The sequence below is a fragment of the Rhincodon typus genome, chromosome 7 (genome assembly GCF_021869965.1).
Source record: "Rhincodon typus isolate 14 chromosome 7, sRhiTyp1.1, whole genome shotgun sequence".
NCBI lineage: Eukaryota > Metazoa > Chordata > Chondrichthyes > Orectolobiformes > Rhincodontidae > Rhincodon > Rhincodon typus.
In genome coordinates this window covers 97,214,029-97,239,513 of record NC_063338.1, presented here as the reverse complement: position 1 = coordinate 97,239,513, position 25,485 = coordinate 97,214,029, and the positions used below count along the sequence as shown (strand labels likewise).

Sequence of the window (25,485 nt, the reverse complement as noted above, 5' to 3'; positions counted from 1 at the left end):
ATGTGCTCTGGGTTGACCCACAATGTCCCTTAGGGAGGGAATTCCAGGATTTTGACCCAGCGACAGTGAAGGAACGGTGATATATTTCCAAGTCAGGATGGTGAGTGGCTTGGGGGGACCTTGCAGGTTTTCCTAAGTACCTGGGTTCTTATTCCCGTTCTCGGTTATTTCACACACGAGGGACCGGTAATAAAGACAAGGATGGCTGTTCCCCGGAAGAACACAGGTCTCAACACCATCACCTCCCATTCCAACTCAATCCCCTCCCTCCCACCAAACCAACACCTGCACCCCCCCCCCCCGCCCCGATCCCCCACCAACAACTGCACCCCACCACCACACCCTCCCCTGCACACCCAACCGCCCCAGTCCCTGGGCCCAGAATGCTCCAGCTTAGCTGGACAGTGTTCCCTGGAAACTGTCACAGGCTCCAAACAGGATACAATAAGAACACAGCTCCAGCTGCAAACTCAAACAGCAGCTCCACTTTAAACCACAGTGTTGGATAAATCCTTCGACGGTCCCATATTCTAACAATTAGGGATCAGGAAACTGCTGCAAGCCTTCCCAAACTAAACAAGCAAACTTTTCACACTAGTCTGCTCAGAAAGGAATCAACACAAATATTAAAACTTCCAAGATGTTTGACTCAGGGTCACCTCCCTGCAGATTTCTCTGTCCCTCTCGTTATTAACACACACTCTGTCTCTCTCTCTCTCTGCGTTTCTCTATTCCTTGAAGTTATGTGTTTCTCTCCTCCGTGGCTTTCCCTCTATCTCCTGCTTCCATCTCTTTCTCTCCATCCTGTTCTGGCTACATTCCTGCTTTCTTTTCACATTTCCCTCTCACACTCCTCCCTTTTCCTTCCTTTCCATGCTCTATCCCTCTCCTGTCTTGTCTTCCTCTCCACCTTTCACTTACCCCTCCCTCCCTCCCTCTCTGTCTCTCACCCCGAGCCCTCCCTCAGTACCTGGGATAGACTGCGCCAACTCCATCGCCAGGACATCGTTCTCTCTCTCTGCCGTTTGAGACCACGGGTACAAGCATTAGCCAGAGCTGGGGGCTGTTAGAGTGAGGTTTTAGATTTCAGAACCAGTCACTGGTCATCGATCACGATCAACAAGGAGCTGTCTTCAACAATGTTGACACAATTTCTTCATGACATTAAGCAGTTTCTGCTCTCTTGTTTCCCATTCCTTCCTTCCCTTGAGATTAACTGCGAGACCACAACATCGACACACACCCTATGCCTCTCTCTCGCTCTCTCTGACAGCTCCCCTCAGCAGGCTCTCAGCTGACACCACTCACTGCTGCCTCAAACCTCCCTCTCTCTCTCTCTCTCTCTCTCTCCAGCTCACAGTGAAACCAGCTCCCAGAGACGATCAGCAAAGCAACCCTTAACCCTTTCTCCGCTCACTGGACGCTACACTGCAGCCATTCCCAGGCCAGTGCTGGACATCACAGAACCTATGTAGCCAGAGGCAACTCACCAGGGACTGGGAATAGACTTTAAACAAAGATTTCAACGATGAGAGTGTGGGCATAAGCTGAGGGAGAGGAGGGGAGAAAACCCCCAGCTTGGGGAGGGGGAGGGGGAGGAGGGGAGAATTCCCTCAGTTTGAGGAGGGAATGAGGGAAGGGACGGAATGATCTCCTTGGGATGGTGACCTGGATCTCTGGAATACTGTACAAGGAAGCATGCAGTCAGTTATCTACCACACTGGGTGCAATAGTTATTTTCTGACTGTTCCTTTTATACCTTGAGATATAGCTCCCTTCATGATTTTGTGGCTGGGTTTATACTGATTTTGGGCAAGGTATTCACAGGATGTGGCGCCACTGGCTAGACCAGTACTTATTGCCCAGAGGACAGTTAAGAGTCAACCACATTGCTGTGGGTCTGGAGTCACATGTAGGCCAGACCGGGTAAGGATGGCAGTTTCCTTCCCTAAAGGGCATTAGTGAACCAGATGGGTTTTTCCAACAATCGATAATGGGTTCACGGTCATCATTAGACTCTTATTTCCAGATTTGTTTTATGTGAAATCAAATCCTACCATACTATAGCAGGATTTGAACCCTGGGTTTCTGGAAGTCTCATGATAATACCACAAGGCCATCACCTCCCCCTTGTAGTCCTCTGGCATCACTGTTATATCTTTTGTCTCAGTAATACCCTCAAAGGGATTTTGTCTGGTCCCAGTGACATAGAACATGGAACAGTATAGCACAAGAACAGGCCCTTCAGCCCACACTGTCTGTGATGACCATGATTCTATTTTAAACTAATCCCAAATCATCATCATAGAATCCCTACAGTGTGGAAACAGGGTCTTCGGCCCAACAAGTCCACACTGACCCTCAGAGCATCCCACCCAGACCCATCCCCATCCCCATCCCCCATAGCCCATAGCCCACCTAATCTACACACCCCTAAACACTACGGGCAATTTAGCATGGCCAATCCACCCTAACCTGCACATTTTTGGACCGTGGGGGGAAACTGGAGCACCCAGAGGAAACCCACACAGACACAGGGAGAATGTGCAAACTCCACACAGACAGTCGCCCGAGGGTGGAATTGAACCCAGGTCCCTGGCGTTGTGAGGCAGCAGTGCTAACCACTGAGCCACGATGCCACCTCCCTGCATATGGTCCATATCCTCTATTCCCTTCCTGTTCATGTGTCTGTCTAAATGCCTCTTAAACGTTGCTACTGTATCTGCTTCAAACATTTCCATATTCCAGGCACCTACCACCCTCTGCGTAAAAAAACTTGCCTTGCACATCGCCTTTATACATTTGCTCTGTTACCTTCAACCTAAGCCCCTCGTACTTGCCATTTCCACCCTGGGAAAAACACTCTATCTCTCTGCCCTATCCGTGCCCTTCATAATCTTATTACTGTTTATCAGGTTGCTGCTCAGCCTCCAATGCTCTAGTGAAAACAATCCAAGTTTGTCCAAACACAAAACATAGTAGAGATCATTGCGAGTCAGGCAGCATCCCATGGAGAGAGAACAAGCTAATGTTTTGAGTCTAGGCGATGTTGAAGAGCCACCTACACTTGAAACATTAGCTTGCTCTGTCTCTATGGATGCTGCCTGATCTACTGTGATCTCTACTATTTTTTGTTTTCAGTGCGGATTCCAGCACCTCCAGTAATTTGCTCCTACCAACTTTATCGAATCTCTCCTCATAAATAAAACCCTCCAGACCAGGCCACCTCTGGTTGCAGCATCTCCAAAGCCTCCACACCGTTCCCATGCTGTGGCAACCAGAAATGCCCACAATACTCCAAATGTAGGGCCCGACAAAAGATGGCTTCACCTGCAGGTGGCCCTATCTAACGTCACCACATTGTCATGTAGTGTCTTACATACTTGTCAAAAATCAGACCACACCCGGTTAGAGTCCAACAGTTTATTTGACGACACAAGCTTTCAGAGTCTCACTCCTTCTTCAGGTGTCACTGAAACTCCATGAGACTCCAAAAGCTTGTGTCTTCAAATAAACCTGCTGGACTATAACTTGGTATCGTGTGACTTTTGACCTTATCTACCCCAGTCCAAATCTGGCACCTCCACATCATGGCTCCCATCTTAAATACTTGTGAATTTATGGAAACCCTACTCAGCATCATCACTCTTGGTAAAGAGCTTCCCCCTTTAATGCCACCTTTGGTGACACAGATACAAAGGGCAGATTCAGTATCTCAGGCAAACCACCACCACCCATTCCCACACACCCCCGCACCCCCCACCACCGCCACTCCCCCACAGTCCCTTACACATGCAGGTCCCATTTATGTTCACAAAGGAAAGACAGAAAGAAGGTTTTCATTGACTTGTACTCACAGTGCTCTCTACATGGTTCAGTGGGATAATAGTGCTGGATGGCTGGAAACAAAAAAACACAAGAAACTAAGTTACATTCCATGGTAGAAATATTCAACTGTGAGAAATCAAACGCATGACACAACGGGACAGCTCAGTCTGTAATTTTTAAAAAATTCATTCACGGGATAAGGGCGTCGCTGGCTAGGTCAGCATTTATTGCCCATCCCTAATTGCCCACAGGGCAATTAAGAGTCAACCTGCTGTGGGTCGGGAGTCACATGTAGACCAGAACAGGTAAGGATGGCAGTTTTCTTCCCTAAAGGACATTAGTGAACCAGGTGGATTCATGGCCATCACTAGACTCTTAATTCCAGATATTTATTGAATTCAAATTCTACCATCTGCTATGGCAGGATTCGAACATGGGTTTACATCATGTTACCTGGGCCTCTAGATTAACAGTCCAGCAATAATACTACTAGGCTGGGATGTGGGGCTACGGAGGTAGGTTTCTGAGGGAGCCGAATGTGAGCCTGAGCAAAGTGAGTTAAATATGGAATTGATTGAGTTTGACCCAAAGGTAGTTGGACTGAGGTGTTTCACTCTCCTATGTAGACACCTGGATTGACAGAAACCATCAATAGACGTCACCTCAAAATACACAGAAACCTCAAGTTGCAAGGGTTCCCTGAAATGGGCAGAACCCCCAAAAAGGATACAGCTGCATTGCAGGATAACTATTCTAACAAAACCCAGTGAGGGACAGGAAGGTCAAAGGGGAAGCAGCCTGAGAAAACAGCAGCAAATAGGATCAAATGGGGGAAATGCTAAACAGGCAAAATCCATTGCTCTTTACATAAGCGCACATCATATTCAGAACAAAATTAATAAATTAACAGAAAATCTCGAAATTATTTAAATGGAGAAAGGCTGCAAAAAGTTTGAAACACAGGCTTAAGGGAATCCTCATGTATAAATTTTAAAAACAGCTAGCATCCAATTTCAGATAACAAGGTGTAGAGCTGGATGAACACAGCAGGCCAAGAGCATCAAAGGAGCAGGAAGGCTGACGTTTCGGGTCGAGACCCTTCTTCAGAAAATGCTGTTCCTCTGATGCTGCTTGGCCTGCTGTGTTCATCCAGCTCTACACCTTGTTATCTCAGATTCTCCAGCATCTGCAGTTCCTACTATCTCAGCATCCAATTTCAACTGTACAAGACACTAATCAGATCGCAGTTGGAATACTGTGAACCGTTTTGGGGCCCCCTTATCTAAGGAATGATAGACTGACATTGGAGGCAGTCTAGAGGAGATTCAAACAGTTGATTCTGGGTATAGAGGGACTGTCTTATGAGGAGAAGTTGAGTAGATTTGGTCTTTATTCATTGGAATTTAGAGCAATGAGAGGTGACCTTACTGAAACATATAAGATTCTTAGGGGCCTTGACAGGGGAGATGTGGAGAGGTTGCTTCCCCTTGTGGGAGAGTCTAAGACCAGAGGGCAACATCTCAGAGTAAGGAGTCACACATTTAAGACAGAGATGAGGAGGAATTTCTTCTCTCAGAGGGGAGTGAATCTGTAGAGTTCTTTGCTGCAGAGGGCTGTCGAGGCTGGGTCATTCAGTATTGTCAAGGCTGAAATAGAGGGATTCTAAGGGAATGGAAGGTTATGGGAAAAAAGTAGGGGTGTTGAGTTGAGGATTTTTAAATTCATCCATGGGATGTGGGTGTCTCTGGCTGGGCCCAGCATTTATTGACCCACAATGCCCTTAGGGAGGGAATTCCAAAGCATTGAACATTTTCAAGAAAGATTTAGATATATTTGTTAGGGCTAAGGGGTCAAAGGGCATGGGAGACTGAGTTGGATGAGCAGCCATGATCATATTGAATAGCAGAGCAGGCTCAAAGGGCTGAATAGCCTGTTCTTGCTACTTTCTCTATGTTTTTGTGTTCAACCCCCAAAAGAAACACTGAAAAAAGCAGAATCCCCAGAATGTCAAAGGTTTGAGTTATCGAGAAAGGTTAGATAGGCTTGGACATCTTTCACTGGAGCGTAGGAGGTTGAGAGATTTATAAAATCATGAGGGGTATAGATAGGGTTAATGGTGGATGTCTTTTCCCTATGGTGGGGGATTTCAAAACGAGGGGGCACATTTTTAAGGTGAGAGCAGAGAGGTTTATAAAATACATGAAGGGCAAGTTTTTTACACACAGTGTTGTTCACGTGTGGAATGAACTTCCTGAGGACGTGATGGATATGGGTACAGTTACAACGTTTAAAAGACACTTAGATAAGTACATACATAGGAAAGGTTTCAAGGGATATGGGCCAGGAGCAGGCAGGTGGGACTAGTTTAGTTTGGGAACATGGTTGGCATGGACTGGTGGGACCGAAGGGACTGTTTCTGTGCTGTCTGACTCTATGATACACAAAGTCCCAGATATTTAAACAGCCTCAATATTTAGTGAGAAAGCTATTAAAGTTGCCAACTTAGGAATCATCTATTATCGCAGCGTTAGTGGACTGCAAGACATATTAAATACAGTTCCACAACAGAGACTGTGAACTATGCTCAAAGCTCCAGGGATTGTTGACGGATTGTGGAAATGGTTTGGGACCGGTGGGTTGTACATGTCAAAAATCAGGATTCACACATATACACACACTTTCATTGGATGAAGTGTCGGACAGTGTCTTACAGAGTTAGTGCTGGTATCCCAACCAACCAGTATATTGCTTAGTGACTCCAAAAGCAGAACAATGAGCCATGTTATGAAGGGTGCAGACAGCACCAATTATCCAGTGATAAATGATCATGAATCCTCAAAACTATGGCAGATTGGTTTCAACACAGAGAGGATTGAGCTCATCTGCTTTGAGCTCAAAACTGGATCCCAGTATAATTATGCTGAAAAGCTAATTGCACTGGAGATCCAAAGAGATTCAAGGGATCAAGTACAACAAACAACAAAATGTTGTGGTTGGAGGAAAAAAATACATGAAAATTGCTCAGGGCTTGGTAATGGCTAGAATTTGGGCACTTTCCACAGAAAGATTTTCTTTATTCATTCACGGGATGAGGGTGTCGCTGGCTCAGTCAGTATTTATTGCCCATCTCTAATTGCCCAGAGGGCAGTTAAGAGTCAACCACATTGCTGTGGGTCTGGAGTCACAAGTAGGCCAGACCAGGTAAGGATGGAAAATTTCCTTCCCTAAAGGTCATTAGTGAACCATATGAGATTTCACAGTTATTATTAGACTCCTAATTCCAGATTTTTATTGAATTCAAATTCTACCACCCACCATGGCAGAATTCGAACCCAGGCCCCCGGACATTACACAAATATCTGGTATATTACCTGCAATAATAGGACTAGGCCATCACTGATTGTGGAACGGGTTGGCTCAGCAGAATACAATGATATAACATGTTCGAATGTCGGATTTATGATCTGGGCCTGTATTCTCCAGAATATAAAATGTCAAGGGTTGATTTGATTGAGGTTTCTAAAGTTTTGAAAGGCGTTCATAGGAGAGATAGTTTTCACAAAGTCTCAGACCAAGGGGGCATGACCACAGCTAAGTCATTGAGGGGAGTGAAGAAAATGCTTCTTTGCACAAAGAGTGGTTGACGTGAGGACCTCTCTCGCTCAAAAAACCAGATGTTGACTCACTTCATTATTTCGATTGAAATCAATGGGCTTTTGCTGCACAGAAAGTGATAGGCCATTGGGTGAAAGCAGGTGGGCTGCAGTAAAGACAGAGCAGTCATGATCTCACTGGATTAGAACAGCCTCGACGGGCTCAAAGGGAAGTTCCCTTCATGTCCTCATTACATGGTCATCCCAAAAACACCACCACCTCAATCACCATCATAACCTCAGTGTATACAGTGACCCCAATACACACAGGCATCTCTATATACACATTGACCCTAATATAGAGAGGGACCCCAATATACAGTAACCCTGATATACACAGCACCCCCAGTATGCATAGAACCCCTAAAATACACAACAATCTCAATATACAGTGATCCCAAAATACAGTAACCCTAATTCACACAACACTCCTAATATATGCAGCAATCTCTATATACACAGAGCCACCAGTATACACAGAGACCCCAACATACAAGGCATTCCCAAATAGACAGTGACCCCAATATACACAGCAACCTCAATATACATGAACTTCAATAGACACAACACCCCATATACACACCACTCCCATTATATACAGTAATCTCAATATGTACAGCAACCTCAATATGCACAGTGACCCCACTACACAGAATGACCTCAGTATACAGTAATCCCAATACACACAAAGACCTCACTATATACTGTCACAACTCAAGTGGGAAGTGTGCACTAGTAATTGAGTCTCACTCTTCCACAGGATGTTAGAATTGTGTAGCTACCCAATTAAACCACCAAAGTGATCAATTTTGGTCAGATTGCAATTCAGGACAAAAGCTCCTATGATGCTGCTTGGCCTGCTGTGTTCATCCAGCCCTGCACCTTGTTGTCTCAAAAGTAATTCACACCAGGTTTCATCATCAACAGAAAATAACTCTAAGTATTTTAAACAATAGTCTTTACAAATGGATAAAAGTGCATTATTGATTTACTGCTGTGTAACTTAAACTATTACCCTTTAAAAACCCAACAAACAAACACAAATAAAACAGGCAACAAACAAACCCTTTGACACAAATACTGTGCAGAAAAGTATAGACAGGGGAAACCGGTCTCTGTCAAACTCCAGACCACAATACGGAGAGTTGCTCCTTCCAGCTCTTTTGATTTTCACCATGATAATACATTGTTGACTGTCGAGTAATGGTCAATCTATGATTCAAATGCTGATCAGTTGAATCCAGGTCTTTTTGTATATTAGAACTCTCTCTGTAAAGCCTCCAGGTTTTTTTTTGTCTATTTCACTCAGAGAGAGGGATAGTCAGAGATGCGTGTTGGTTTCAGGCTTTTGGATATCTCAGAGTGCACTATAATCATGAGGCTGTAACTAACTACAGTTGGACCAATCCAAAGGCTGTCATTAGGCAGCTTTTCTTTAACTCAAAGACTCTTCATGCCACACTGCCTCAAAAAGTGACACCTCAGTCCTTTGAAAAGGAACAAATGCAGAACTGTACACTGTTTAGCTCAGTGCGAGTTGCATTGAGCATTTTGAGCAGTTTCTTGCTGTGAGGCTAAGTGAGATTTCTCACTATATCTTACCAAACTCGCTTCATTAACCATCTACCTTGCTCCTACAGTGTGCCTGTCCTCCAATTCTAGTTCCAACTAACCACAGGTCACTCCTGGAATAACTCACTATTCAGCAGCTATCCACTAAAAGAACAACATTGCTGCCACATGCACCTTGTTGAAAAGACCACTACACACCAGGATGAGCGCTGACATTCTGACTCTGCCCCACTTAAAACTGACAAATTCTGATCATATCAGAGGTGGAAGGTGTGATTCTCCAGCTGGGACCCCAAAGGCCTGGTCAAGCAGGAGATGTAAAGCAGGGGGAGTTCTTTTCCCCCACAGGAGGCCAAACCATCAGAACCTCACAGCCTGGTCCGAGCTCACCATCTTGTTTAGTATTGCCTTTACAGAATGGCCGGCAGTGCCATAAGAAGGTCAATGACCGTTCCCACTCTGCCATGGTAAGTGGCACCATCTTCTCCCTGCTACCTTGCACTCTCTCTCTGCCACTGTACTCACCTCCCACCAAGGCTCATGCTCGAGCCCCCTCACTAATGTCTGAAATCTCTTCCCCAGTCGCTCTTGTTTCCTCCTTAGCTCCCACATCACTGATCCTGCATGTCCTCAACACTCCCTACTCACTCCCTCATCTCCTTTCCCTACACCATCATTAACACCATCACTAAAACGGGCAGTCAGTTTATTCAACTAGCACAGACAAGATGGGCTGAATGTCTTCTTTTGTGGCATAGTTTTCTATGGTTCTATACTGCGTCAGCCCAATATACACAGAAACTTCAATATACACTGGGGCCCCTATTATAATATTGTTCTCCTACTGATATATAGCACAAATGAGGCAAAAATACACTTCTTTGTATGTGAAGATTTCTCGTGGCTTTGTTTACACAGGTGACCACTTCCAGGGAGGAGGCTCATTTGTATCTTGACCTCTTTAAGGAACATCACTCTAAAGGTGATCAGATATCAGCCCTTTCTTTCAAAGAAACCTCACGAATTCTACAAGTGAAAACACCAACACATTTGGGAATAACAGAATTAGTTATACAGAGATGTGGATTGTAAAATTCTCAAGTAAAGAACTTGAACAGCCCATATATATTGATCATTGACAACGCTGTGGTGAAACCTTCAGGAAATGTGGATGTTGCCCTTGGCTGGTCTGGGTTTGTAGGGATGTCATCAGTGTGTTGATCGTGCCCTGTTGGTGTTTGGTTGCATTCTGTCATGTTCTATGTGCACAGTGGTGTATTGTACAATTCATAGAACATAGAACAGTACAGCACAGTAACAGGCCCTTCAGCCCACAATGTAGTGCCGAACTTTTACCTTAATCCTAAGGTCTATCTAACCTCCACCCCTACCTTATACTATCATCCATATGTCTATCTAATAGCTGCTGAATGCCCCTAATGAGGCCGACTCCACTACCCTCTCCGGCAATGCATTCCACGCCCCGACCACTCTCAGAGTAAAGAACCAACCTCTGACGTCTCCCCGATAACTACCTCCACTCACTTTAAAACTATGCCCGCTCGTAATAGCTAACTCCACCCTAGGAAAAAGTCTCTGGCTGTCTACTCTATCTACACCTCTGATCATTTTGTACACCTCTATCAAGTCACCTCTCATCCTTCATCGTTCTAAAGAGAAAAGCCCTAGCTCTCTCAACCTTTCCTCATAAGACCTTCCCTCCATTCCAGGTAACATCCTGGTGAATCTCCTCTGCACCTTTTCTAACGCTTCCACGTCTTTCCTGTAATGAGGCGACCAGAACTGGACACAATACTCCAGATGTGGCCGAACCAGGCTTTTGTATAGCTGGAGCATAACTTCACGGTTCTTGAACGCGATCCCTCTATTAATGAAAGCTAACACACCATACGCCTTCTTAACAACTCTATCCACCTGGGTGGCAGTTCCTTTAACTGTATTTTGTTTCTCCTCAGCTTTGCTCCAGGAGGTGTCATAACTCATAGTCATAGAGTCATAGAGATGTACAGCATGGAAACAGAGCCTTCGCTCCAACTTGTCCCTGCTGACCAGATACCTTAGATGAATCTAGTCCCAATGCCAGCATTTGACCTATATCCCGCAAACCCTTCCTATTCATATACCCATCCAGATGCCTTTTAAATGTTGTAATCGTACCATCCTCTGGCAGCTCATTCCATACACGCACCACCATCTGTGTGAAAAAGTTGCCCCTCAGGTCCCTGTTACATGTTTCCCCTCTCTCCTTAAACCTGTGCCCCTCTAGTTTTGGACTCACCCCTACCCTGGGGGAAAAGACCTTGTCTATTCACCCTATCCATGGTCTGTCTTGATTTCATAAACCTCTATAAGGTCACCCTTCAGCCTCTGACGCTCCATGGAAAATAGACCCAGCCTGTTCAACCTCTCCCTATAGCTCAAATCCTCCAACCTTGGCAACATCCTTGTAAATATTTTCTGAACTCTTTCCAGTTTCACAATATCCCTCCTATGGCAGGGAGACCAAAATTGCATGCAGTATTCCAAAAGTGGCCTAAAAAATGTCCTGTACAGCCGCAACATGACCCTCCCAACTCCTATATTTAATGCATTGACCAATAAAGGCAAGCGTACCAAATACCTTCCTCACCATCCTGTCTACCTGTGACTCCACTTTCAAGGAACTATGAACCTGCACTCCAAGGTCTCTTTGTTCAGCAACACTCCCCAGGGCCTTACCATTAAGTGTGTAAGTCCGGTCCTGATTTGCCTTTCCAAAATTCAGCACCTCACATTTATCTAAATTAAACTCCATCTGCCACTCCTTGGCCCATTGGCCCGTCTGATCAAGATCTTGTTGTGCTCTGAGATAATCTTCTTCTCTGTCCAATACACCTCCAATATAGTGTCATCTGCAGACATACTATCCATACCTCCTTCATAAGCCCTGGTCTGACTGTGCACTCACCATGTCCCCATGTGTGACCCAGAGCCTTTGTCCTCAATGTGTGGGTGTGGTAGCCGTATATCTGCATGTCAGGCACCTTCGGTACTCTCTCACGTTTGCTAAGAGCTGTGTCCTGTGTCACGGAGATTGTGAATGGTGGAGGCACATCAAAAATGTTATCACTTGCCTTCCTGACGTGCTGTCTAAAGATGAGATAGTGACCCCATAACCAGAGGTGAAACATGAAAGTCTTGCTTCACTGTCCCACTTTGGGAAGAGCAAATGAGCAGTGTGAGGAGTTCACTCAGTGACTGTTTGAAATGGGGGTGTTGTGGTGAGGCTGTCACATGGGATCACACCCCATTTGGCACGTCCTCCTGACAAAGTGTGCCTGGAATCCATGGCTCACTGTCAGCGAAGATTCCGTCCAGTGCACCAGACAGACTGAAACTGAGACTCAATGTGTCTATACGAAGAGCCCTTTACCCGCCTGATCATTAGAAACTTACAGAAATAATCGGACACTCAGATGGAGTCATCTTCAGTTCTGATAAGCAGGTGAGTGGCCAGGGACTGAGGGAACCTTGTGAGGGCAGGGTGTAGAAGTTCTCTACGTTACTGTGTCTGGCAGCTTTAGCCTGTCACAAACACACCCTCATTGTGAATCCTTGGCCAATAAACTGCCTCACAAGTTGGACATTTCACCCATTCTATGCCCATGTGTTCCCGGCGTTGTGGTAATGTGGCCCAGCTGAGAGCTTTGGGAGCAAATACCTGCCTTCCTTTGAAGAAACTGTGTCTTGAAATAGAGAGGTGAGCCCTGTAAGACCAAAGGGACCTGAGAGTGTCTGGCACTTCTTTTACCGCAGACCAAACTGCAATTTTTAAAATTCATTTGCAAGATTTGGGTGTCTCTGGCTAGGACAGCATTTACTTCCCTTCCCTAAATATCCAGAGGATGGTTAAGAGTCAATCACATTGCAGTGGGCCTGGGCTCACATGCATATTTAAGGCTGAGACAGATAGATTCTTGATCAGTCGGAGAGTCAAGGGAAAGGGCAGGAAACTGTCCATGAGGAATGTCAGATCAGCCATGTTTCTCTTGAATGGCGGAACAAGCTCGAGGGGCAGAACAGCCCACTCCTGTTCCTATTTCCGATGGTCCTCTGGCCTTACTTTCTTTCTGTAAGAGCATTAGTGAACCAGATGGGTTCTTAGACCAACCCGCTATGGTTTCATGGTCAACATCACTGAGACAAGATCTTAATTCCAGATTTTATTAAGTGAATTTAAATCTCAGCAGCGGCCGTGGTGTGTGATTTGTATCCATCTCCCCAGAGGATTAGCCTGGGTCACTAGCCCAGTGAGGAACGTTTAAGCTGCTGTTATCATTGCCCTGCCATGCCTTGTCCTAACCGGTCTGGAATATCTTATTGATACGGATCCAGAGCCACAAACTCTTCTTGGTTAGTGTCGCCTTGGCAGTTCCTTAGATTGGCTCAGTCATTCACAGACTAGCTCCAACCCCTGCTCCCCCCCCCCCCCCAGTTTGATAGAACATAGAACATAGAACATAGAACATTACAGCGCAGTACAGGCCCTTCGGCCCTTGATGTTGCGCCGACCTGTGAAACCAATCTGAAGCCCATCTAACCTAAACTATTCCATTATCATCCATCTTACAATCTCATCAGTAACCTGACGATTTTGCACTGAGTCATTAATCTAGTAGTGTGAACAGAAAGGAGGAAAGAGGGGATCGACAAGAACAAATCAGGAGTGAATGCATTTCCTTACAGTTTCAGTAGCTGGGGCCATACTTATCCGATCCAAGGAGCAAAAACCAGAGGAAGGTTTCAGTCACACAAGAAGCAAATGCTGAATTGTTTCCAGCTGATGGTGGGTGGAAAATCACAGAATGGAATGAGTCTGTAACTAATTATAACCAATAGTGTCCGCAGAAAAATACTATCAATTTTGTTTTCAGGAACACCTCTAAGGGACTGCAGGTCCTGGTGACAAATTTGCTGATGACACAAAGATAGGTGGGAAAGGAAAAACAAAATTCTGCAGATACTGGAAATCTGAAATGAATGAATAGCAGAAAGTGCTGGAGAAACTCAGTAGGTCTGGCAGCATCTTTGGAGAAAGAAACCGATTTAACATTTCGAGTTTGGCCTGACTCTTCAGAACTGAGGATTTCTGAACAGAGTTCTGAAGAAAGTGTCATATTGAACTGGCATCTACCACTTCCTCTGGCAGTTCATTCTACATACAAACCACTCTCTGTGTGAAAATGTTGCCCCTCAGGTCCCTTTTAAGTCTTTCTCCTCTCCTCTTACTTAAACCAATGCCCTCTGGTTTTGAATTCACCTACCCTAGGGACAAGGCCTTGGCTATTCACCCTATCCATGCCCCTCCTGATTTTATAAACCTATATAAGGTCACCCCTCAACCTCCTACCCTCCAGGGAAGAAAGTCCCAGCCTATATTTATAACTCAAACTTTCCATTCCCAGCAACATGCTGGTAAATCTTTTCTGAAAGGGAGAGTGAGTGGGGGAACAAAATTAGCAGATGGAGTAGAATATGTGAAAATGTGAATGTGTCACTTTGCCAGGAGGAGGAGAAAAGTAGCAAATTATTTAAAAGGAGGGAGATTGCAAAGGCCAGGATGTGGTTGTTCTTGTACGTCAATCAAAAAATGTTAGGCACAGCAAGTGAAGAGAAATACAAATAAAATGTTGGTGCTCGTTGCAATGAAAATGAAATAGAATAGTAAGAATGTTTTCTTACAACTGTACAGGGAATTGCTGAGACCACATCTACAGAACTGTGCACAGTTTTGGTCTTGTTATTTAGCAAAGAGGATTATTTGCACCAGAAGCAGTTCAGGGAAATCATTTTTATTTTATTCGTTTACAGGATGTGGGTGTCACTGGCGAGGCCATTCCTTTTTGCCCATTCCGAATTGCCCAGCCTGCTGTGCACAGTCAATGTATTGTTGTGGATCGGGAGTCACATGTAGGCCAGACCAGGTAAGGATGGGAGATTTCCTTCCCTGAATAATACGAGTGAAGCAGCTGGGTTTTTCCAACAATTGACAATGATTCCATGATCGTCATTAGGTCAGCTCTATATTCAGATATTACTGGATTAAATTTCACCATTGGTCATTGTAGGATTGGAACCCATGGCTTTGATGGCCAAATGGGGTAATCACTGGACTATTAATCCAGAAACTCAGCAAATGTCCTGGAGGCGCGGGTGTGAATTCCACCACAGCAGATGGTAAAATTTGAATTTGATAAATAAAGAATTCGGAATTAAGAATCTACAAATGACCGTGAACCCATTATCGATTGTCAGAAAAACCCAGCTGGTTCACTAAAGCCCTTTAGAGAAGGAAACTGCCATCCTTACCTGGTCTGGCCTACATGTGACTCCACACCCACATCAATGTGGTTGACTCTCAGTTGCCCCCTGAAACGGCCTAGCAAGCTACTCAGTTGTACCAATCGCTACAAACTCTCAAAGAAATGAAACTGGATGGATCACCTGGCATTGACCTAGGCACCGGAAAAGACAACGACAGAAACAGCCCGGTCGATGCTGCAAAGTCCTCCTCACTAACTCTGGGGGTTAGTGCCAACATTGGGAGAGCTGTCTCACAGACTAATCAAGCAACAGCCTGATATAGTCATACTCACAGAATCATACCTCACAGACACCGTCCCAGACACCACCATCACCATCCCTGGGTATGTCCTGTCCCACCGGCAGGACAGACCCAGCAAAGGGGGCGGCACAGTGGGATACAGTTGGGAGGGAGTTGCTCTGGGAGTCCTCAACATTGACTCCGGACCCAATGAAGTCTCACAGCTTCAGGTTAAACATGGGCAAGGAAAGGTCCTACTGATTACCACGTACCGTCCTCCCTCAGCTGATGAATCAGTACTCCTCCATGTTGAACAACACTTAGAGGAAGCACTGAGGATGGCAAGGGCACAAAAGGTACTCTGGGTGGGGGATTTCAATGTCTACCACCAAGAGTGGCTCGGTAGCAGTAATACTGATCGAGCTGGTCGGGTCCTAAAGGACATAGCTGCTAGACTGGGTCTGCGGCAGGTGGTGAGGGAACCAACAAGAGGGAAAAACATACCTGACCTCATCCTTACCAATCTGCCTGCTGCAGTTGTATCTGTCCATGACAGTATCCGTAAGAGTGACCATCGCACAGTCCTTGTGGAGACAAAGTCCCGCCTTCACATTGAGAATAACCTCCGTGTTGTGTGGTACTATCACCGTGCTAAATGGGACAGACTTCGCACAGATCGAGCAACTCAAGGCTGGGCATCCATGAGGCGCTGTGGGCCATCAACAGGAGCAGAATTGTACTCCAGCACAATCTGTAACCTCATGGCCCGGCATATCCCCCACTCAACCATTACCATCAAACCAGGGGATCAACCCTGGTTCAATGGAGAGTGCAGGAGGGGATGCCAGGAGCAGGACCAGGCATACCTGAAAATGAGGTATCAACCTGGTGAAGCCACCAAACAGGACGACTTGCACGTCAAACAGCGAAAGCAGCAAGTGATAGACAGAGCTAAGCGATCCCACAACCAATGGGTCAGATCTAAGCTCTGCAGTCCTGCCACATCCAGTTGTGAATGGTGGTGGATAATTAAACAACTCACTGGAGGAGGAGGCTCCACAAATATCCCCATCCTTAATGATGGAAGAGCCCAGCACATCGGTGCAAAAGATAAGGCTGAAGCATTCGCAGCAATCTTCAGCCAGAAGTGCCGAGTGGATGAGCCATCTCGGCCTCCTCCAGTGGTCCCCAGAATTACAGATACCAGTCTTCAGCCAATTCTATTCACTCCACGTGATATCAAGAAACAGCTAGAGACACTGGATACTGCAAAGGCAATGGGCCCTGACAACATTCTGGCAATAGTACTGAAGACTTGTCCTCCAGAACTCACCGGTCCCCTAGCCAAGCTGTTCCAGTACAGTTACAACACTGGCATCTACCCAACAATGTGGAAAATTGCCCAGGTATGTCCTGTACATAAAAAGCAGGACAAATCCAACCCGGCCAATTACCGCCCCATCAGTCTCCTCTCGATCATCAGTAAAGTGATGGAAGGTGTCAGTAACAGCGCTATCAAGCAGCACCTGCTCAGCACTAACCTGCTCAGTGACGCCCAGTTTGGGTTCTGCCAGGGCCACTCAGCTCCTGACCTCATTACAGCCTTGGTTCAAACATGGACAAAAGGGCTGAATTCCAGAGATGGGGTGAGAGTGACAGGCCTTGGTATCAAGGCTGCATTCGACCAAGTGTGGCATCAAGGAGCCCTGGCAAAACTGGAATCAATGGGCATCAGGTGGCAAACGCTCCGGTGGTTGGAGTCATACCTGACACATAGGAAGATGGTCGTGGTTGTTGGAGGTCAGTCACCTCAGCTCCAGGACATCTCTGCAGGAGTTCCTCAGGGTAGTGTCCTCGGCCCAACCATCTTCAGCTGCTTCATCAATGACCTTCCCTCCATCATAAGGTCAGAAGTGGGGATGTTCGCCGATGATTGTACAATGTTCAGCACCATTCGTGACTCCTCAGATACTGAAGCAGACCGTGTTCAAATGCAACAAGATCTGGATAATATCCAGGCTTGGGCTAACAAGTAAGTGAGGAAGGGGAGTTGCCCTTTTGATAAGGGTGTTTAGAGAGGGTATCCTTAAGGGGTCATCAAATGATGCCAATATGGTTAGAACATAGAAACAAGAAGGGGATGGTCACTCTGTTGGTATTATAGACCCCCACATAGCCAGTGGGTACTGGAGAAGCAGATGTGTAGAGAGATTACAGAGAATAATTGTAGGAATAATAGCGTAGTATTGGTTGGAGATTTTAGTTTCTCCTGTATTGACTGGGCCACCCAGAGTGTAAAAGGCCCGGACAGGGTGGAATTTGTCAAATGTGTCCAAGAAAGTTTCCTAAATCAATATGTAGAGGGCCCTACCCAGGAAGGTGCAACACTGGACATTCTCTTCGGAAACGAGTGACTGAAGTGTCAGTTGGAGGACACTTTGGGTCCAGTGACCATAACTCTCCTAGTGTTAACATAGTCATGGAGAAAGATAGGAGAGGTCCACAGGTTAAGGTGCTAAACTGGAGCAGGGCCAATACTGGGGCCATTAGACAGGATCTTGCAGAGGTCGATTGAGTGAGTCTGTTTGAAGGAAAAGGAACGACTGACAAATGGGAGGCTTTTAAAAGTGTGATATCAAGAATCTAGGGACTGTATGTCCCTGTGAGGGTGAAGGGAAAGCCGGCAAGTTTGTAGATCCCTGGCTAACGAGGGATATTGAGGCTCTGGTCAGGAAAAAGAAAAAGGCATACATTAGGATTAAGCTATCGGACATTGAGAGAAATCTTTGTATCCTCACTGGCTACAGGGGAGGTCCCAGAGGATTGGAGAATAGCCAATGTTGTTCCTTTGTTTAAGAAGGGTGGCAGGGATAATCCAGCTAATTACAGGCCGGTGAGCCTTATGTCAGTGGTAGGGAAATTATTGGAGAGGATTCTTTGAGACAGGATTTACTCCCACTTGGAAATAAGTGGGCGTATTAGCGAGAGGCAACATGGTTTTGTGAAGGAGAGGTCGTGTCTCACTAACTTGGTTGAGTTTTTTGAGGAAATGACGAAGATGGTCGATGAGGGTAGGGCAATGGATGTTGTCAACATGGACTTCAGTAAGACTTTTGACAAGGTCCCTCAAGGCAGGCTGATACAGAAGGTAAGACAGAGGGTAGCAGTGGGAAGGTGCGTTTCTGAATGGAGGGCTGTGACCAGTGGTGTTCCTCAGGGATCAGTGTTGGGACCTTTGCTGTATGTAATATATATAAATGATTTGGAGGAGAATGTAACTGGTCTGATTAGTAAATTTGCCGATGACACAAAGGTTGGTGGAATTGCGGATAGCAATGAGGACCATCAAAGGATACAGTAGGAGAAAGATCGGTTGGTGACTTGGTCAGAGGGATGGCAGATGGAGTTTAATCCGGAAAAATGTGAGGTAATGCATTTTGGAAGGTCTCATCCTGTTGGAAAATATACAGTAGATAGCAGAACCTTTAAGAGTACGGATAGGCAGAGGGATCTGGGTGTACAGGTACACTGATCATTGAAAGTGGCAATGCAGGTGGAGAAGGTAGTCTGCAAGGCATACGGTATGCTTGCCTTCATTGGCCAGGGCACTGAGTTTGAAAATTGGCAGGTAATGTTGCAGCTTTATAGAACCTTCGTTAGGCCGCATTTGGAATATTGTGTTCAATTCTGGTCACCACACTACCAGAAGGATGTGGTGGCTTTGGAGAGGGTACAGAAAAGATTTACCAGGATGTTGCCTGATATGGAGGACATTATTTATGAGGAAAGGTTGGAGAAACTTGGGTTGTTCTCACTGGAACGACGGAGGTTGAGGGGCTACAAGATTGTGAAGGGCATGGACAGACTGGACAGTCAGAAGCTTTTTCCCAGGGTGGAAGAGTCAGTTACCAGGGACCATGGGTTTAAGGTGTGAGGGGCAAGGTTGAAAGGTGATGTACGAGGCAAGTTTTTTACACAGAGGGTGGTGGGTGCCTGGAACTCACTGCCGGGGGAGGTAGTGGAGGCAGATACTACAGTGACTTTTAAAGGGCATCTTGACAAATACAAGAATAGGATGGGAATAGAGGGATACAGTCCCCGGAAGGGTAGGGGGTTTTAGTTGTGATGGGCAGCATGTCAGTGCAGGCTTGGAGGGCCAAAGGGCCTGTTCCTGTACTGGAATTTTCTTAGTTCTTTGTTGTTCTTTGAATCCCTACATGACTATAAAATGTGTATTAGCACACTTAAGAGGGAAATCAGAGGAGCAAAAAGAGAGTATGCGATAGATCGGGCAGATAAGGTTAAAGATAATCTCAAGAGATTCTACACTTGTATTAAGAGTAAAAGGGTGGCCAGGGTGAGAATAGGTCCCCTTAAAGATCAGCATGGTGGTCCATGTGTGGAGCCATAGGAGATGGGGGAGATTATAAATGACTATTTCTCCTCACTGTTTACTGAGGAGAGAATCATGGACACTAAGGAAATAAGGGAAGCAAGTGGGTATATTTTGGACCGCAAACATGTAACCAGAGAGGAAGTGTTTGCAGTCTGAGATCACATTGAGGTGGATAAATCCCCTGGGCCTGAACAAGTCCATCCTCGGACATTGTGGGAGACTCGGTAAGAAATTGCAGAAATTGTGGAGATTTTTGCTTCATCTCTAGCCACTGGTGAAGTTCCGGAAGACTGGAGGGTGGTTAATGTTGTTCCATTGTTTAAGGAAGGTAGCAAAGACAAGCCAGGGACCTACAGGCCAGTGGGACTGACATCAGTGGTAGGCAAGTTATTGGAGAGGATACTGAGGGACAGGATCAACCAATATTTGGACAGTCAAGGTCTGATTAGGTCAGTGTGGATTTTTGCGAGGGAAGTCATGTCTGACAAATCTTTTAGAGTTTTTTGAAGAGGTAACCAAGAGGATGGATGAGAGTAGGGCAGTGGATGTTGTCTATATGGACTTAAGTAAAGTCTTTGACAAGGTCCCGCATAGCAGGTTAGTCATGAAGGTTAGATTGCATGGGATCCAGGGAGAGCTGGCTAATTGGATTCAGAATTGGCTCAATGGTAGGAAGCAGAGGGTGATGGTTGAAGGTTGTTTCTTGGACTGGAGGCCTGTGACTAGGGGTGTGCCACAGGGGTCGGTGCTGGGACCTTTGTTATTTGTTATTGACATAAATGATCTCGATGTGAATGTACAAGGCATGAATAGTAAGTTTGCAGATGATCCAAAATTAGCAGGTATCGTTGATAGCAAGGAAGGTTATCAAAAATTACAGAGGGGTCTTGATCAGAATGGGAAGTGGACTGAGAATTGGAAAATGCAATTCAATACAGATAAGTGTGAGGTGTTGCACTTTGGAAAGTCAAACCAAGGTAGGACCTGTACAGTACATGGTAAGGTCCTGAGGAGTTTTGTGGAACAGGGGGACCTAGGAGAACATGTATACAGTTGGTTAAATGCAGCATCACAAGTAGACAAGGTGGTGAAGAAGGCATTTAGCATGCTGGCCTTCATCGGTCGAGGCATTGAGTAAAGGAGTTGGGACGTTATGTTACAGTTGTATAAGTCATTGGTGAGGCCGCACTTGGAGTATTGTGTACAGTTTAGGTCACCCTGTTATAGGAAAGACATAGTTAAACTAGAAAGTGTGCAAAGGAGATTTACGAGGATGTTTCCAGGACTAGTCAGCCTGAGGTTGGCCAGGATAGGAACGTAGGGGAATGAGGGGTGACCTTATTGAGGTGTATAAAATCATGAGGGGCATTGATAGGATGAATGCATATAGCGTTTTTCCCAGGGATGGGGAATTGAAAACTAGAGAGTATAGATTTATGGTGAGAGGGGGAAGATTTAAGAAGGACCTGAGGGGCAACTTCATCACGCAGAGAGTGGTGTGTATATGGAATGGGCTGCCAGAGAAAGTGGTTGAGGCAGGTACAACAGCAACATTTAAAAAACATTTGGATAGGTACATGGATAGGAAGGATTTAGAGGGATATGGACCATATGCAGGCAATTGGAACTAGCTGAGTGGGCAGCATGGTCAGCATGGACCAGTTTGGGCTGAAGGGCCTGTTTCCATGCTGTATTACTCTGTGAATCTATGACTGTCAGTGGCAAACAACATTCACACCACACAGATGCCAGGTTATGGCCATCTCCAATAAGAGACAATCTAACCACTGCCCCCTCATATTCAATGGTGTTCCCATCACTGAATCCCCCACCATCAACATCCTGGGGGTTATCTCTGACGTAATTCAACTGGACTCTCCACATAAACACAGTAGCTACAAGAGAAGGCCAGAAGCTCGGGATATTGCGGCGAGTGGCTATAGCTCCAACAACACTCAAGGAGCTTGGCACCATCCAGGACAAAACAGCCGCTTGATTGGTACCACATCCACAAACATCCCACTCCTTCCACCACCGACGCTCAGTAGCAGCAGTGTGTACTATCTACAAGATGCACTGCAGAAATTCACCAAAGATCCTCAGACAGCACCTTCCAAACCCACAACCACTTCCATCCAGAAGGACAAGGGCAGCAGATACATGGGAACACCACCCCCTGCAAGTTCCCCTCCAAGCCACTCACCATCCTGACTTGGAAATATATCGCTGTTCCTTCACTGTCGCTGGGTCAAAATCCTGGAATTCCCTTCCGAAGGGACATTATGCGTCAACCCACAACACATGGACTGCAGCGGTTCAAGAAAGCAGCTCACCCCACCTTCTCAAGGGGCAACTCGGGACGGGCAATAAATGCTGGGCCCAGCCAGTGACACCCACATCGCATGAATGAAGTTTAAAAATCCTGAACATTGAAGTGAACCTATTGTCTTAAATGAACAAGTTTGGGCCTTGGTGATTGGTTCCTGTTAAAGTGGCACTGGTCTTCTCATGTTCCTGAGTATTTTCTGTGTTTTTACCATCAGAAAAGGCAGCATTAGATTCAGGACATATTGTAGCAAACAATGGCATGTTTGAAGTACAGTGTGCCAAAACTTACAAAGATAACTCACTGATATGCAAATATTCAAAAATGAAGACAGGGCGTTGGATTTTATAATAGAGATTCCATGGTATTGGCCCAATAGCCATGGCCTGGGACACCATGTTCCCTGGAAAATCTAGGTTCATTTCTGTGATATCCCAATGGCAGGGGTCCTGGCCATTTTCATTTTCCTCATTGAAACTTATAGAATAAGAGAGTGGACATGGAGAAGATGTTTCCACAAGTAGGAGAGATGAGGACCCACAGGCAAAGCTCCAGAGCGAAGGGATGACCCTTTCGAACTGAGATGAGGAGGAATGTCTTCAGCCAGATGATGGTGAATCTGTGGAACTCATTGTCACAGATGGCTGTGGAGACCAAGTCATTGAGTGTATTTAAGACAGAGATAGGAAGGATCTTAATTAGTAAGGGGGTAATAGGGTTAAGAAACATATAAGACATGATCGTATGGCAGAGCAGACTCGATAGGCTGAATGGCCTAATTCTGCTCCTATATCTTATGGTCTTATGGTCCTTGGTCTCAAATCATGGTGTAAGTATCCAGGGCAGATCAGATTGTTATCTTTCACTTCACTCAAGAATCTCACATTTTGTTCACTTCAGTCCTTAAGACTTGGCCAGGCCCAGCAGCTCAGGAGAATGGGAAGAAACTGCTGCGTGAGTCAGTGACGAAAGGTTAGGTGGATTGGCCATGGTAAATGCAAAGGGGAGAGGGTAAGTGCACTTTGGAGGTTCGGTGCTGACTCGAATGGCCTCTTTCTGCACTGTAGAACATAGAACAGTACAGCACAGTACAGGCCCTTCGGCCCACGATGTAGTGCCAAACTTTTACCCTCATCCTAAGGTCTATCTAACCTCCACCCCTACCTTATACTATCATCCATATGCCTATCCAATAGCTGCTTAAATGCCCCTAATGAGGCTGACTCCACTACCCTCTCCGGCAATGCATTCCACGCCCCGACCACTCTCTGAGTAAAGAACCTACCTCTGACGTCTCCCCTATATCTACCTCCACTCACTTTAAAACTAGTCCCCTCATAATAGCTACCTCCACCCTAGGAAAAAGTCTCTGGCTGTCTACTCTATCTATACCTCTGATCATTTTTTACACCTTTATCAAGTCAACTCTCATCCTTCGTCGTTCTAAAGAAAAAAGCCCTAGCTCTCTCAACCTTTCCTCGTAAGACCTTCGCTCCATTCCAGGCAACATCCTAGTAAATCTCCTCTGCACCTTTTCCAACGCTTCCACATCTTTCCTGTAATTCTAGGAACAGTGTGAACACACACACGCACGCATGTACGTGCGCGCGCGCACACACACACACACACACACACACACTCACAGTCAGCTGTCTCACCATTGCCCCTCCTTCCTGCCTCAGCAGGGTGGAGCAGGGTTATCATTTCCAGGCAACAAGCTGGCAATGGGCTGTACTGAAAGCAAATTGTCCCCAGTTGAGAGGCCTGTAGATGAAAAGCACATGTGCTGTAAGCCCCACTCCAGAATCAGGGCGAGTGAGCAAGGGGGAAGTGGGGAATGTGAGGTACACACTGTTCACTGGCACAGGAACCAAGCAACAGGCAATCAATGCCAAGTGAGACCTTTAATCACCCAGACCAAGCAACAGTTCCTCAGCACAAAAACATAACGAGTGAAACAGTGGTGTTCTGAATTAAAGTATTGACATTATTTAAAACTCAGTCCAGTTACAGCTCCTGGTTTGGCCCAAAACTGTGTCTTCAGAACCAGCAATGATCTCAGTCTCGGAAGAGTTGAGTCATCGCCGGATGGATTTCAAGGCTGCTCCTCCCTCTGATGCTCTCATCAGCATCAGTCTCACCCAGTGTTCAACAAGTTAGCTCGAGAGAGAGAGCCAGACTATCCAATCAGAGAGCAGGCTCTGATGTGCAGGGAGACCACTTGGATACAGATTGGCCAGGATCCTCCCAACAGGGACTCCAAAGTTAATGCCAGTTAGATTAACGGCAACATGCCAACCATCTCCATCAAATCCTCCCAGGACAGGTACAGCACAGCAGCAGAGACTGAGAGGGGGACATGATTGAGATTTGTGAAATGATGAGGGGCAACATGATGGAGGGATCAATGACCCAGGCCAGATATTTAAGGGAAGGGGCAGGAGGTTGAGAGCGGACGTGAGAAAAACCCTTTTCACCTAGAGGGTGGTGGGAGTCTGGAACTCACTGCCTCTAAGGGTGGGAGATACAGAGACCCTCATCACATTGAAGAAGGATTTAGATGTGAACTTCAGATGCCAAGGCAGACAGCGTTATGGGCTAAGTGCTGGGAAATAGGGTTAGAATAGTTAGGTGGCTGAATGGCCTTTTACTGAGCTGCACCCTTCTATAACTCGAAGTACATACACCGTTAGATCGAGAATAAAACTACCTCTACTCCTTTAAACTGAAAACTCAACACTGTCCCCATCAAACATTGAGAGAACAGTGCACATAGGATTAGACATAGCGTAAAGCGCTCACTACACCTTTAAACTGAAGGTAATGCCTCCTCCACACTTTCATCATCAAACACTCCTAGGACAGGGACAGCACAGGGTTAGGGACAGAGTAAAGTTCGTTCTGCCCTGTCTCCCATCAAACACTCCCAGGACGGGAAGAGAATGGGGTTAGACACAGTGTAAAACTTCCTCTACACTGTCCCCCATCAATCACTCCCAGGACAGGGACAGAACAGGGTTAGATACAGAGTAAAGCTCCCTCTACACTGTCCCCATCAAACACTCCCAGGGCAGGGACAGCACGGGGTTAGATACAGAGTAAAGCT

General features: G+C 46.0%; 1 long non-coding RNA gene across 1 annotated transcript in view; it reads right to left on the bottom strand.

Moving 5' to 3' along the window:
* Positions 1–3,856: 3,856 nt before the first annotated feature.
* Positions 3,857–25,485, bottom strand: part of LOC125483443 — a 58,981-nt gene continuing 37,352 nt past the window's right edge. Inside the window, exon 3 of the long non-coding RNA XR_007262397.1 lies at positions 3,857–3,899. This is a non-coding gene — a long non-coding RNA (uncharacterized LOC125483443). The remainder of the gene's footprint in view (positions 3,900–25,485) is intronic.